This window comes from Heteronotia binoei, chromosome 1, assembly GCF_032191835.1.
Source record: "Heteronotia binoei isolate CCM8104 ecotype False Entrance Well chromosome 1, APGP_CSIRO_Hbin_v1, whole genome shotgun sequence".
In the NCBI taxonomy this organism is placed as follows: Eukaryota; Metazoa; Chordata; class Lepidosauria; order Squamata; family Gekkonidae; genus Heteronotia; species Heteronotia binoei.
This window is the reverse complement of record NC_083223.1, coordinates 84,421,303-84,437,630: the sequence shown is the minus strand read 5'-3', so window position 1 is coordinate 84,437,630 and position 16,328 is coordinate 84,421,303.

Genomic DNA, 16,328 nt, shown 5'->3' with positions numbered 1-16,328 from the left:
AACTTCGCAGTCATGTGTATCAAGTCAGATCATTAGTTGATCTATAGTATAATGATATATCAGGTGGATATGACTCTCTTTAGTCTCAGGCAGAGAAAGGTTTCAGGAACCCAAGACGAACCCTGCTGAAACAGACCACTGGTCCATCTGGTTCAGTATCCCATCTCACACAGTAGCCAACAAATAGGGTTGCAAGGTCCAACTTAGAAAATATCTGGGGACTTTGGGGATGAAGCCGGGAGACTTTGAGGGTGGAGCCAGGAAACTTTCTCACTCTCTAAAATACATAAAAATACAGCAGTGCAGTTCCCCTGAATACAGTCTTAATTTCCAGCAGTTAAACTTCCACTAAATGAAAGTGAACACACCCATTCTCACAAAGCAGTAAAAATAAACACAGTCATTAAATGCACACTTTTGTAATCTCACTGGGACAATTTACTCACATTGCTGAATTTCAACCAACTTCTTCAGACTAATAGGAAAATGAAAGAACAGCCTGGCAGTGGAGTTTTCCTCCAAACAAATGGAGGAACTGAAAGCAATGTGGCTCTGTCTGCTCTCCCCACCCCCATGCACTTTCCTGCCGAGATTTAAGGGAACACACATATTCAGAAACACAAACATTTGCAAGTCTCTTCTAAACCTGTCGAGTTTGAAGGCACATAGTAGCTGTTGTGGTGGGACTTCTCCCTGCCTGCCAGCTGACTGGTCACAGGGAGGAGCCTGAAAAATCAGGAAACCCCCTGCCTGGATCTGGGGACTGGCAAACCTACCAACCAGTCACTAAGGAGGGCCAATAACGGCATATAAACCAAGGCCTTCTACTAATGCTGTTTCCTGGCACTGTTATTCAGAGGTTTACTGGCAATAGCAAGGATTAAACCTGGAACCTTCTGTTTCTAAAGCATGTCTTTTGTCAGCTGGGCCACCCCTAGACTATCTGGTACCTTAGGCAAGGCTAACTTTTGGCACCCTCCTGCACTGGCACCCACTTTGGGGTCAAGAAGCACAGCTGCAGCTACTTCCACATGCCTTGATCTCTGTGAAGCCCAGAAAAGATGTCACCCAGGGTGGGTGAGGACAGGGTCACCTTACCTGCCGCTCTTGGCCAGCACGACTCCTTCCTCACCTCTCTGTTCCTGAGGTCTGGTTTCCTCCTGTCCCATGGCAGCTTTTCTTTCCTGCCCACTTCCCCTACTGGCATCTGCTGCATCGCCACCAGCCTACGAGCGTCCTTCCTTGCCAATGTGTCCAGCTCTTCACATCTGTGCACACATTCCCCCACAGCCAGGTGACCACATGTGCTGCTGCTGGCGCTCTCTGTGCAGCCCACAGGGAAGCTTACAGGGAAGCCTGGGAGGGAAGTGGGTCAGCAGCAGCATGACATCATTGAGTCACATGGGGGCGTCCAATTTGGTGCCCCTCCAAAGGCCAGTGCCCTAGGTGATTGCCTAGGCTGGCCCTTTTTGTCACTGAGTCACCACTAGGCAGACAGCAAAAATTGGATATGTACTGAATTCATGGTGTGTGTGATTACACGTTTTTTAGATTTAAATTGAATGAACATAAAATCATATACTGTTTTCGTACATAGCTTACCTCACAGTCACAATCCTGTTCCCTCCTCAGCATCTGGTCGGATTTCCCACCATCTGCGCTGGAGTTACAGGAAGTGCGGCAGCTTCTGCATAGCAAACGTAAACTGGGTTTTAGCGGTTTACGTTTGCTACGCAAAAGCCACGGCACTTCCTGTAACTCCAGCGCAGATGGTGCGAAATCCGACCGGACGCTGCGGAGGGAACAGGATTGTGACTGCAAGGTTAGCTGTGTGCGAAAATGGTAATAGTCCCAAAAATGTCTGTCTGTTAGGCTTATAAGTGAGGCAAAGGCAGACATTTTCTGTAAGCATGTTATTCCTATTGTTGATAAAAATCAGAGGAAAGAGTGTGACAGAAAGTCTGTGATGCACAGTTGCAGAATGCTCTGTAATGCCCCCAGCCTAAAATTACCCCATTACTGATACTGTAGTCTGGTAGGAAGTGTTATAACCAGGGCTTTTTTTTTTGTAGAAAAAGCCCAGGATGAGCTCATTTGTGTATTAGGCCACATCCCCTGACACCAAGCCAGCTGGAACTGCGTTCCTGTGCATTCCTGCTCAAAAAAAGCCCTGGCTATAACTTGGAAGGTTCCAAAATGTCTGTGAATTAATAAACACGTTAATAACTGCTGCTCTGGAGGTAGTTGGCTGGCAGTAGGCCCAAGGGCAACAGTAGTTATAACTTCCCAGGAATGTTGTTGCTGTTGCTGCTGCTGCTTCATCTGAATTGTTAGTAATAGTAGGGTTTTGTTTTGCACATCACCATTCAACTGCACTGAGGTTTGTGGGTGTGGAAAGCTGCAATTTTTTCATGACAAAAATGAATCAGACAACCTTTTCACATGAATTGCAGCAGACAGCAACAAAACAGTTATGTGATCAAGACTTCAACTGGAAATACCCTTGTCATAAATAGAAGTGATTGAGGTAGTTTATGATCTTATAAATAACTAAATAAATACATACGTACGTACGTACATCTGGTGCCTGGCTTTTGTATTCTCTTTTGTGTTCTCTCAGTGTTGGAAATAACAGTGCCCTGGTGACTTATCTACCCAGCCTGCCTTTTCACAAATGGTCAGGTTCTACAATAAAGCTGGAGCCATCTAGGAATTACAGCCTTACAATTATCCAATCAAGTGGAATACTCTTAGAGGAGGTAAGAATGACTCAGATGGGTCTCCCCAGTGGAAGCATTTACTCACCCAAATCTTCTAAAATCTAATCAGAATTATAGATATGATGATTTGTTGGGAAAAGACAATCCATTGAAAACTGAAGAAGAACACTCATGATATTTCTCCAGTGCAATTGCAGAAGCAACCACAGTCTGTAGAATTATGTACTTCGCTGCAGGATATTCTGAGTGAAAGTTCTTTTATTAGCTAAACTAGTGTACACTTGACTGTTGAACTCCTCCTTGAGGCTAATATGCTTCTGCTTTGGAGTCTGACTCTCCAATGGCAGCCTAATTGCTCCTTTATGAGAAAGTCCAAGGGCATTCCTTAAAAGCTTTACTTCAATATGTCAATGCATTTAAGGTGTCCCTCTGTGTCTGTCTGGCTTCCAACACTATTTTCCCCCTCAAGTATAATTACTCTTTAGATAAATAACAGTAGCAATATAAAATGCAAAAGAGGCTTGGGATCAGATTAAACCAAACAATTAAAAAGATGCCATGATTTTTCTTTGTTTGGAATTGCTTAGGACACAAAGACTGTGTCAATGAGGATAATGATTATACAGTCTTTCCTGATGCTTGCGAAAACTCAGCAGGCGCTGCCTAGGCAAGTTTGAAAATCTAATTGGAAAAATATTTACCGTGGCTCCTTAAATCTATTGAGTAGAGTTTATGAAACTTCTAACTGCTGTTAATTTTACCTACTGAATTGTTCCCATTATGTTTCAAGGCTAAATATTTCATTACTAAAAAAATAAAATAAAAAGAAAGAAATTCCTTCATATTTTATGATTAAGTCTTGCCTTAAACTTAATGTACGACTTTCAGCAGATCTGAGAGTCCTCCAGCCATTTCAAACTCCTGCGCTCCACTACTCCAAGCACCCCACTGATAGCACCGGAAATTAAATTGACCCATTTTATTTTAAAAACTTTGGAAGGGTATAAACCTCAGCTGTGTGATTGCCACTGTGTCAGGGCTGCTGGTGACCTAAGCCTTGAATTTAAGGGATTGTGCCGGCAACACTTTATAATAAGTGGCAAAAGATTATTTCTGCCTTTGGTACTCATTATTATAACATTAATTGGGGTGAAAGGTAATCCGTTTTGTATGCTAAATCATGGATCTTCTCTTAAAAGGTTAGTGGGGGAACAACGTGCTTCTTGCCTAAGTATGCAGCACTGACGAGGAGAGGGTGTTGTAATGCTGTTGCCTCACTGCTTGGCAGCAAAGGTGCTATGTTCCTGTAGCTCCCTCAGTGATGTGAAGCTGTGTGGAACTGCGACTTCACTGAGGCAAAAAGGGGCAGCTGGTTGGTTGGTTTCCCATCTGTTTGCAGTTTGATGCTAACTGGGTTTTAAAGGTGTCTGGTTACCCATGTGATGACAAATTCAATTTGTATCCCACATTGCTCCCAAAGCCTCTTAAAAGCATAACCACAATGTGAAACAAACCAATGCGATTAAATATAAAAATAAAACTAAATTAAAAATCCATAATCACAACAATAGTAAAGCCACACTAGAACTGTAACATGGCAGGGTCCCTTTCTTTAACTCCAGGGACTATTGCACAAAAGAGAAAGAAGGTAGTTATCGCTGGTTTCCTGAAACTGAACAAGAAGATGGCTGGATGGCCCTCCCTACTATGAAAGTTCCATGGGGAGGCTACAGCTACTAACTCTTGATTTGTGGGTTGCCACCATTTTTCTTTCCACATTGATAGTTGGTAACAACAATGAAGGATTAGAACTGAGGCAACTAAAAGGAGAATCTGAGTTGCTGGCCTTTGTTATTTCTAACATGTTGATCTTTTGAGCCAGGCAGCCTGCAATACAGTTGCAGTATAGGTCAGTGCTTTGGAATAGGTGCTAACCTGAAGATCCACCATTCAACACAGCACAGTTTTGATTAATCTTGTGAAATCCTGCAGTGTTACCTTTTGAGAACAGAAGGCACTTATAGACCAAAAGACAGAGAAACCAAAAGGATGGGACAATAGTAACACAGGTGAAGGCTGTTTTACTGTGCCAAAAGGAGAAAGTGAAGTGGCAAAGGAACTTTAAATCTTCAGTTACGTCTTCAGTCATGGAATCCAAAGCCAGAACCTGAAAATGAGGCTGCTGTAAGTAATCATTTCCCTTCTAAAAACGTAAAAGTACTTTGAAGGCCTATTTAAACATTCCTTGCCAGCAATACCCACTGAGTCTTCTGGTTTGACATAAAATATGACATCTGAGAGAAATCTGCTGGTGTTACTGAGTAATCCGCTCTTTGTTAGTCTTGTTGCATGTCTCATGTGAGTGTGCCTCATGTCTGCTTGACCTCTCCAGCAACTTCAGCATTCTTAGGAAGGTCAGTCAACAAGACCAAGACTGGATTAAAACATAAAGCTACAGACAAAATCCAGCAATGATTTTGCACTGGAAGGAAATTTCAAGAGCTGTCCAGTTTAGTGATGAGGATTTTAGATGTAATGAACAAGTTAAAGTATGCTATATCCATTACAGTTTTAACTGGAACACATGCAGAATTCTTAGCTCCTGATCCTGAAGATATTTAGCTTGAAATAACTCTTAAGTGGAAACTGGAAAATGGGGAGAATTACAGTTCCATCCTAAACAGAATTATGCCGTTCTAGGCCAGTTGAAGGGAGCCCCAGGGCACAGAATGATAAGCTGCAGTACTGCAGTCTAAGCTCTGCTCACAACCTGAGTTTGATCCTGGCGGAAGCTGGGTTCAGGTAGCTGACTCAAGGTTGACTCAGCCTTCCATCCTTCCAAGGTCAGTAAAATGAGTACCCAGCTTGCTGGGGGTAAAGTGTAGATTACTGGAGAAGGCAATGGCAAACCACCCTGTAACAAAAAGTCTGCCAAGAAAATGTGATGTGACATCACCCCACGGGTCAGTAATGACTTGGTGTTTGCACAGGGGACTATCTTTACCTTTTTAGGTCAGTTGAAACCAACAGACTTAGAAGGATGTCACTCTGCTTAGGACAGCACTGTGAGTCATTTAAATGTGGACAAGTAAATGCACCAAGAGCCTGAACAAAGTGTCTAGAACAGGCAAGAAGGAAAAAGTAGAATGAAGTGTCATGTGAGTGGTCAAAAAGAGAAGCAAATGCTCAAGGTATTTTGCTACCCAAAGCATTTTTCTCCCATGCCACTCCACCAAGTTCAAGGTGAGCTCTTCTGGCAGCAGCATGGAGCTAGGAGAGAAGGACAGATGTAAGTCACACCTATCACCTGTTCCCCAACGAAATCCTACTGTCACATGCTTTCTTCTTCCCTAAACAGAAGAAATAACAGAGGCAGCACTCCAAGAGAGCAGCAGACTACATCAGATCAATAGACTCAGGCCTTGGATTCAGCAGGAGCTCACAGGAGCAAGCTCCTGAGCCTTTCTGAGGGTTCCTCCTCCTCCTCCCCACCTTGTCCATTGAACAGTAGGTGCAGCTGCATAATAATCCCTGGATGAGCTCCACCACCTATTTTTCTACAAAGCAACTCCTGAATAGACTACAACCACTGAGATGCAACAGACTGGTGCAGAGGATTGATCCACATAGTAAGCGATATGGTCCTGGTAAAAGTGATATGGACATTGTAGATACTGAACGGATATGAAGCTGAGGCAATTTCTACATTCCTTTTCCTGATATATCCATATTAGGTAAATCAGCCCTAACTTCCATTCACATAAATGACAGTGGCAGCCCTGTGAAGCATTTGTTTTTTTAAAAAAGTTAAGGCTGGAAAACAGCCTTAAATTTTTTCCATATATTCAAATTATTCCCCCCCACACACACACACTTATTCATCCACTGAATCAAGCTGATGTTAACATTACCATGAAAAGGCCAGATGTGACTAGGATGCATGATACCAGCCAGTCAAACACTTGCAAAATTTTCCAAACTGGTACTGATTTCCCAAATAGCAAAATTTAAACAAACCAGATTAGCAGGTGCCTTATTGAACCTCCATGACAATTAATGGTTTGTGTTCCCATGTATATTTTTGTTGTTGTTGTTCAGTCACACAGTCGAGTCTGACTCTTTGTAACCCCATAGACAAAGTCACACCAGGCTCTCCTGTCTTCCACCATCCTCCGAAGTCTGCTCAAATTCATGTTTGTTACATCAGTAATACTGTCCAGCCATCTCATCTTTTGCCGTCCCCTTCTTCTTTTGCCTTCTGTCTTTCCTAGCATCAGGATCTTCTCCGGTGAGTGCTCCCTTCTCATATGGTGGCCAAAGTATTTGAGCTTCAGCTTCAAATTATTTTTACTGGGGTCCAATTATGCCAAGTAGACCAAATAATTTAGTTAGTCCAATAATCCAGAGCAGATAGACCTGGTCCAACAAACACGTTTAGAAAGCTAAAACAGCAAAGCAGCTGTGTGAAGCTGTTCATTTGTCACCATTTTGCCCCACCACCACCTACACACAAGCAAAGGAAAACTATAAAACTCTAACCAGAATACTCCACAACAGAAAAGGTATATTGTGAGGGAAAGCAGCCCTGTTTCCTGCCAAGGATTAATGTGAATAGTAATGAACCCATTCCAACTTGCAGAAGTCAGTAATTGGGCTTTCCTGCTACATGGCTCTTATAATCTTCAAGGCTGGAGTCCAGAATATGATAATCACCTCTTCTTGGGAACCTGTAGTCCATGGGATGGGAGGGGGGAAGCAGGAGCAATGGTGTAATCTTCCAGAGAGTTCCACCAAGAATGTATCTGATTGGATTTGGACCATCTCCTGACATCTGATAGCTTGAGACTATAATTGGGCTAGAAGCCAAAGAGATGCCATGCTAACTTCATTATTTTGGTGGACTGATGCCTGAACTATGTTGAGCTTGCATTGCAATGGCCACCTATGTAGAGAATACTTAAGCTTTTGCCTTGAACATAAGATTGTGCCTTGGACATTGAGACTTCAAGATCTAATACCAGGTATCTATGTTTTAAATAGAAAAGTTAGCCTCTTTGTTTCAGCTATAAGGCTTTAGGAGTTCATATTGCCAAGAAATTGATTTATTCTTTAAGTATTTAAATAAACTTCATACATTTTTACCCAAATCTGATTTTGGTAGCCCTGGAAACCCACAGTGTTCAGACTTGGACTTCTTGACACATAAGTTATATTTTATCACTTTTTAAGGAACTGTTCTCAAAACTCATTGAAATGTATAGTTTTCTTGAACCTGTCCCATAATCTTGTAACATTCTCTGCCATTTAGAATCTTTTTCAACAATGAATAAGTTTTATAAAATAGTCTTCATTGTTGCAGGGGAAATGGCATTAGGAATGTTAAATTTCAAATGCACTGGCATGTTGATCTATAACCTTTTTCGCACAAAGCTCACCTCGCAGTCACAATCCTGTTCCCTCCGTAGCATCTGTCAAATTTCCCACCATCTGCGCCAGAGTTACAGGAAGTGCCACAGCTTTTGCGTAGCAAACGTAAACTGGGTTTTAGCGGTTTACGTTTGCTACGCAAAAGCTGCGGCACTTCCTGTAACTTCAGTGCAGATGGTGGGAAATCCGACCAGACGCTGTGGAGGGAACAGGATTGTGACTGCGAGGTGAGCTTTGTGCGAAAATGGTCTATGTCTCATTTTCTTCTCATTCAACATCACACTTAACTAAAAAAAAAAAAGTCAAACATTTCACAGTCTGTGATAAAATACCAATGCCATAAACAAACAACTGTTTTTCCTCATGTCCTCAGAAATTCTCCAGTAAAGTCTATATAGTTCCATATAGTGCTATATATTCAAGAATTTAAGGCCCTTAAAATGATGATGAAATTATAATTTCAAAATAACTGTGCAGCAAATGTGGAAGGGTTTCTAGATGATGGATGACATACATTCTTCTGCTAGGTGATCATTGCCAAATGGGACAGTTGAGTCATACCTTTAGCTTCTGTGTTGTTTTGCAGTGGAATCCTCAGTAGAGTTGCATAAATGGCATATATAAGAAGGCTACAATTCTATTTAGGATTGTGTTGTTGGTGTACAGTTTCAAATTATGGCTAGGCAGTTCTGGCCTAAATAAAAATGGATGAATAGCTTCCTCATGCCTGTTGACTATCAGTGGAGGAAAATTCAAAGTGAATATGAGTTGGTTTTTATACCCCCACTTTTCACTACCTGAAGGAGTCTCAGAGCAGCTTACAATCACCTTTCTTTCCTCTGCCCACAACAGACACCCTGTGAGGTAGGTGGAGCTGAGAGAGTTCTGAGAGAACTGTGACTGACCCAAGGTCACTCAGCTGGCTTCACATGCAGAAGTGGGGAATCAAACCTGGTTCTTAGGTTAGAGTTCTCTGCTCTTAACCACTATACCACACTGTAGAGATCTTATCCCTGGATTACGTGGGAAGGAAGTTGGGAGGAGGCAGTGGCTTGCTCGTCCAGTGGCTCACTCGTCTTTCCCACCACTGCTGCCCCTGTGCTGATTGCAAGCACGCCTGAAGGCCAGCATATGAGCCGCCGGCCTCTGGTGCAATTTTAACCTGCCAATCAGCTGATCGGTAGGGGCAGCCTTTAAAGAGCCTGGGGAGCGCAGCGCTTCACCACCCATTCCCAGGCATTAAAATTGCAAGAAAGGGAGGGAGGGGGAGGCAAATAGGGATTTGCCTAGGAGGCAGAGCAGGGGAGCAGGCTGAATTTGGTGCCCCCACCCTACCAGTGCCCTAGGCTAATGCCTAGTTTGCCTAGTGGGTGGGTCGGCCCTGATCCCAGGACCCTGAGTATGTATGCCTAGAAAACATACCGACATACTATGATGCTTTTTGATACACTTTGTGGATAAATAAATCCTCTCACAACTGCTGTGACTTAGATTCCACAGCTGGTGCAGTTAAGTCTGAGGATGGCATTGGACTGCATCTGTCCGATTTGTATGGATGACTTCCAGTTGGTGAGGCCAGATGAAGTGGACAAGCTTTTCAGAAGTGTGTAGCCCACCATGTTTAGATGTGACCCTTGCCTTTTATTATTGTTGATAGCAAGCCATGCTGGGTTGGTTGAGTGGGAGGATGTAGACTATGACCCTTCTACAGAAGAAGGCCTCCCAGGACTCCACTGACCTAAACAACTACCAACCAGTGACCAACATTCCTTCTTCAAGCAAGGTTCTTGAACGAGTGGTAGGTACACAGTCTCAGGTGGTCTTGAAGGAGATATAAACCCATTTCAATTAGAATGCATGCTTGTGTTTGGGATGGAAATGACTTTGGTCACCCTGAATGGAGAAAATTTGAGGCCTCCAGATATAATTATTACTTGAATATAATAATAGTAATGTTATGTGGGTAAAGACAGGCTGCATTGCTAGAATAATGACAGGAGTTCATCCCTGTTGATTCTCCTGGACCTCTCAGCAGCATTTGATATCAATGATCATAGTCAGGGGCGTAGCTAGGGCTTTGGGGCCCAAGATTTATGTGGGCCCCCCATGTGTGTGCACGCCTCCAGAAACAGGATATGATGTCACTTCCGGTGATGTCACTTCCGCAAGATGGCCACCACTTGCGAGGGAGCCCTGCTGGAAACAGGAAGTGATGTAACTTCCCCAAAATGGCCACCACTTGTGTGGGGGGGGAACAGGAAGTGGTGTCACTTTGGGGGCGGCACCCCCCCCAAGATGGCACTGCTGGTGCGATCTAGGTCATGTGATTGATAACCTGATTACCCCACCACATCATGTGACAGGGAGAAATGCCACAAGCAGCCTGCTGGCCCAGCTGTTCCCCTTGTGCCCTGAACTTGTGGGACTTCTATATTAAGCAAGCTTACAAGAAAAACAAGGAAAACAAAAACAGGCATGCTGATGTGGTTTTCAACAAGCAAAGCTATAAGGAGGTCCCCAGCTTGCTGGGTGACCTTGGGCCAGTCACACAAGGTCACTGAGAGGACACTGAGGAGGAAAACACCTTTTTAATGAGAAAAGGATGAGGAGTCTGAGCCTTTTCAGCATGATAGAGGTTTATACAGTTAAGCAGGGGAATGGGGGGGGGGAACAGGCAGGGAAAAGTTTTTCTCTTTCTCCCATAAATATAAATCCAGGTGAGTAGCCATGTTGGTCTGAAGCAACAGAACCAATTTCGAGTCTTTCTCCCATATTACTAGGACTCAGGGGCACCCAATGAAATTGATGGACTGTAGATTCAGGACAAAAGTCAATGAGTAATAACATTATACAAGTCACTGGCAGAGAACATAGCAATGGCCACAACCATACACAGTATGCTTTAAAAGTAGATCAGACAGACTGATAGAGGAGAAGTCCACCACAGTGGCTACTAGGAAAGGTGTCTGAAGACAGCCTCCAAATACACAGAGAGTATACCTCTGAATACCATGGCTAGGAGGCAGCATCTCTATGCCTCTATGCCCTTTCTGTCAACCCTCTAGAGCAGGAGTGGGCAAACTGTGGCTTGGGAGCCACGTGTGGCTCGTTCACACATATTGTGTGGCTCTCAAACCCCCTGCTGCCCTGTCAGCTGGCTTGGAAAAGGCATTTTGTGTTTAAACCAAGCCAGCCAGCAGCTTGGAAAATACAGTTAAAGTTGCTTTCTTTCCACCTCTCATCAGTCCCCCCCATTTGCCTTCTTGCCTTCCTTCCTTCTTGTGGCTCTCAAACGTGATGTTTATGTCTTGCGGCTCTCAAACATCTGACATGTTTTCAATGAGGCTCTTATATTAAACAAGTTTGGGCACCCCTGCTCTAGAGCAAATGGCTGGACTCTGGAAGAAGCAGCATGCTGGACTGGATGGGCGGACTTCCCTTCCCCCAGCCCCCATCCCTTTCTTAACTCATCCCATTCCCCAAAAGGCCAGCTTGGGTTGTTGGTTTGCAGAATGAAAATGACCAGCTTCGTTTTCATATCAGTTTCATACAGTTAACTTTTCTTCCACTGATTATCGGTTATCCCCAACAAACTCTGCTTACAAAGCTGAACAAAACTGGTGCCTGACAGAATAACCAACCTCTAGGGGGCTGAAGCCAAAATAATCAATCAACTCCTTTGAATAGATAAGGAAGAAAGTTTACTACAGTACCAAAGAAATCCCTGAGAGATTGATCCAGGCCATCCTCAGAAGGCTCCCACTTTGCAAGCCCTTTATTCAAGAAATACAGGATCAGCCCAAGCACTTTTCCCCTGCTCTTGGGAGAAGTTGAGAAGACGCTTGCAATTTAAGAGACATTTCGGGCGCTGTATATTATATTGGGAACTGTGCAACGGCTATATGCAAGAAAGAGATCGGAACCGTTTTATTAATCACTGAACATAAGAAATAATATTTGGAACTGTAGCAAAATGTGTTAGTGATGAATTCACAGAAGTCGATTGCGGTGGCTTTAGCTGTTTCCGTGTGTAACCTCCCGGTGGGGCCTGAAGTTCTCCCAGAATTAGAACCCACGTCCAGCAGGCAGAGATGAGTTCCGGGGGAGACAATAGTTGCACGGGAGTGAGCTGGCTGACCAAGGACAGCCACGGATTGCCAGGATCCCTGCCGCCCTCCCCTCCAGAACCTAAAAGTTTATTCCCCCCCCTTCTCCTCCTCCAAGACTTACTTGCAAGTAAACTTTCCCGGGATCCGGCTGCTGCAGGCCTTTTCCCTCCTGCTGCAGCTTCTCTGCAAGCCCCACCCAAGTTCTCCTGAGTTCTGCAAAAGCAAACCCCTCCCCAGGAAAAGCCCTTTTCCTCTCCTGCCCCCACCTCCTTGCTCGGCCTCTCTAGCAAGCAGCTCCGTGGTTTTAACCCTTTCCGTGCTGCAGAGGAAGCAGAATCGTGTCTTGCTGCCGCCAGCCACGCCTTGTGCTGCTCGGGTTCACATGATTATTAATCTATAGTCAAGTGTTTAAATATGAAAGGATTTATTTCTGATGCTGATTCAGTATCAAGAATTCATCGCTCTTCCCAGTCTGCCGTGAAAACGTTGTGACAGCCGCTTAGCGGCGTCGCCAGACAGGCTCCGAAGCCCTGTGTGTGGGACCTGGGGACGCCAGGCAGCCGGCTTCTGAGGGGCCCCTTGGCATTGCCAAGGGGCCCCCCAGACCTGGGGCGACCCTCCCCCCCACCCCCCTCCCTACGCCACTGGTCATAGTATCCTCCTGAAGAGGCTGGCTAGACTGGAATGGGGGTGGGGTAATGTGCTTTGGTGGTTCCACTTTCTTGACCAGCTCACCCCATGAGATAGAACTGGGGGAATGCTGTTCATCCCCTTGATATTTATGGAATGGCAGGGTTCCATCTTTTCTCAACTTCTACATTAAACCACTAGGAGACATCATCAGGGGATTTAGAGTGAGGTGCCACCAATGTATGGATCAAGCTAAAAAAAAACTGCCATGATAACATGCTACAAAGATTTACTGCACACAATATGATTACAAAGAATTTTCAGTAATATAATTACAAGAAACTTTCAAGGATAGAAAACTGTTGATATAAGCAACTACAATTTGTAATATCCATGCCTTCCTCTGCAGAACTTCCTTGGTGGTGTCTCATCCAAGCATCAGCCCTGCCTAGTTTCCCAGATCTGATGAGACTGGACTATACCGTGTCACCTTCCCTCCCTCCAAAGCACTTAGAACATAAGAGAAATCATGTTAGATCAGGCCAATGGCCCATCCAGTCCTTCACTCTGTGTCACACAATGGCCAAAACCAAGTGTCATCAGGAGGTACACCAGCAGGGCCAAAACTCCAGAAGCCCTCCCACTGTTGCCCACCAAGAATACAGAGCGTTACTGCCCCAGATATAGTGTTTCATCTATACATTGTGGCCAATAACCACTGGTGGACCTCTGCTCCATAATAAGAACAACACTTAGGCTTTCCCAAAACAGGACCGTGTTGAAGAAAAAAGATACCCTGATGCTGTATTTAAACATCACAAAATCTGGGTTCATTTCTTGCTCAAAAATGGGATTCTTAAGAGCTGACATTAAGATGTCAAAATAAATTGGAGTTTCAGAATTAGGAAGCTTTCAGTTGCAGCAAGGAAGAAGTGTGGAAACACATCTACCTGTCTCACCCCAAACTGAACCATGGTAATCCATGCAACACTCATTTCCAGAATAGATTACTGCAATTCACTCTACACGGGTCTACACTTGAGGCTAACCTGGTAATTCTAGCTGATCCAGAATGCAGCCATGTGGATCCTTACAGGGACCCCTCGGATAGCACATATTCAACCAGTGCTGTGCAACCTGCAACGACTTCTGATGGAGCACCTGATCAGGTTCAAGGTGCTAGTTTTGACCTTTAAGATTCTTAGTGGTCAGGAAGTAAGAACCTTTTGGTGGTCCCTGGCCCGAGAAAGATTTTTCTGTCCTCAACTAGGGCCAGGGCTTTTTAGGCCCTGCCTGGTGGAACTCTCTGCCAGAGAACATCTGCACCCTGCGAGACCTGTTACCTTTCCACAGGACATGCAAGGCAGAGATATTCTGCCAGGCATTTGGTTTAGGACAGCAACTGGACAATACATAATCTGGCACTCTCATACCCTCCATTCACTGTAAAAACAATAACAGCAACAACAACCAGGAGGTTTATGAAAGCTGTAATTATTTTATATTTTATAAAGCTAATCAAATAAATAATTAAATAAATCTACATGTAAAGTTTATGCCAGCTACAAAGAAACCTCTGATTGTGACATCTGAAAGCAGATGCCTATATTTTAATTTTGCTTATGTACTTATTCCTACAGTTGTACTGTGCACTGCACTGAACTCACCCCGTTATAGATAGAAGGGAGAAAATCTATTTTTTATATAATTTAGATGATGTAACATTCCAAAACATCTGGCAGTGAAATTATGGTGTTTTCTTAGGTGCATGATCATGTACAATTTTCATTGGAATGACAGTGAAAAAAGAAAAAATATATTCAGGCCATTTCTTCCTCAGTTCATCCAATAATGATTTTTCTGTAAGAATAACAAATAACAAGGCTCAAGTGAGTACCAGTGTCATAAGGATCTTCTTTAATATTGCTTTATCAAGGGTCAGTTGTTCTGCTCATATTGTTTTCTGTTTTAAAATGTTGCAGCGTGCAGCATTTGGTTTTACTTTTTTCATGGACCATGTTTCTCAATTTCAAAAGAGGATTTTTATTTTCTAGAAAAGCTTTTCAGTCTTTTCCCCCTAGTTGCTGAAACAACTGCTGTGATCATCCCCAGTGTAATACAGTCTAACTTCAATTGAATCCAAAACCAGACATGACCATTGAAATGAAGCTGTAAGAAGATAATGGTGGAAATACATAGAATGATTCAAGACAAGGCTTCTAGAGGATGAAGCCCACAAATGCTCCTTTACAATGGAGATACATGCCCCTTCTCAGAGCCTACTGGACATCATGTCTGCATAGGACCTGTGCCCATGGAATCCAGTGTGTGTAAGTAATTGTCAGCTCTTTAAAAATTGAGCTAATAATTGCATAGATAGGATCCAGGTGCAGACATTATGACTGATGCATGAATATCCACCAGATGCACAGACAGGACAAGCAAGCCCAGTGAACAGGTGCAGATGGCTACATTTCCACTCTCCTACTGCACATGGCCATTACCAAGATGTAGTCTTCTTTGCAGCACTTCATGAATTACAGCAAAAACTGAATCAAGTCTGTAGTTACTGAAGATCCAGATTAATTTCTAAGGTTTAATTTCAAAAGTCACTTCTATGACACATATCTAGCATACAGCAGAATTAGAGCCATGTGATAAAGAAAGCCTAATTTTTACAAGCCATTAAACAATGCAGCCTCCCTTTACCGACAATATCATTACTATTCTAATTATTATATTCATGTAATAATTATATCTAGAGACCTCAAATTTTAAAAACCCCTGAGCCAGGTACTAGAAATCCACATAAGATATACTTCATCACCCCAAACCTTCAGTAAATAAGACAATTGAAGGGTGGGGAAAAGAGAAATATTACCATTATAAGTAAAAGGGGAGAAAGGAATAGCTAGTGGGCATACATCAAAATAATATTCACTAGTTTAATTTCTGTTTTTAAAAACCTTTCATTTTGCTAACAGGTTTTAGTACTGGTTCTTTAACACTTGTTCTTCAGAAATGTATTAAAAGTTATAGATGCATTCTATCAATATAGTTGGTTCCAATTTCCAGTTCCCACCTAGTATTCTTAACCATAAGTTAATACTCTTTCATATATTATATGTTATCATATAACAGTGCACACTATTAATCTATTAACTACTAGTACATAAGGGGTTCTTTCTGCCTCTCCTTTCCCCTGAGCACTGCTCCAAATTCACTTCTGAGATTCAGGGACCCTTGGGACAGTTCAAAGTGATGTGGTGAGCTGCACTGCATCAGGACTCAGAAAATATTAGAAACGGTAATGCTAAGAATTTGTATCCAGATATTTTTTTCCTACATATTCCAAAGTCAGTCACCCACTGCTTGGTCTGTTTATTTTTATTTATTGATTTGATTTATATCCCACCCTTCCATAAGGTTCAGGGTGGGTTAC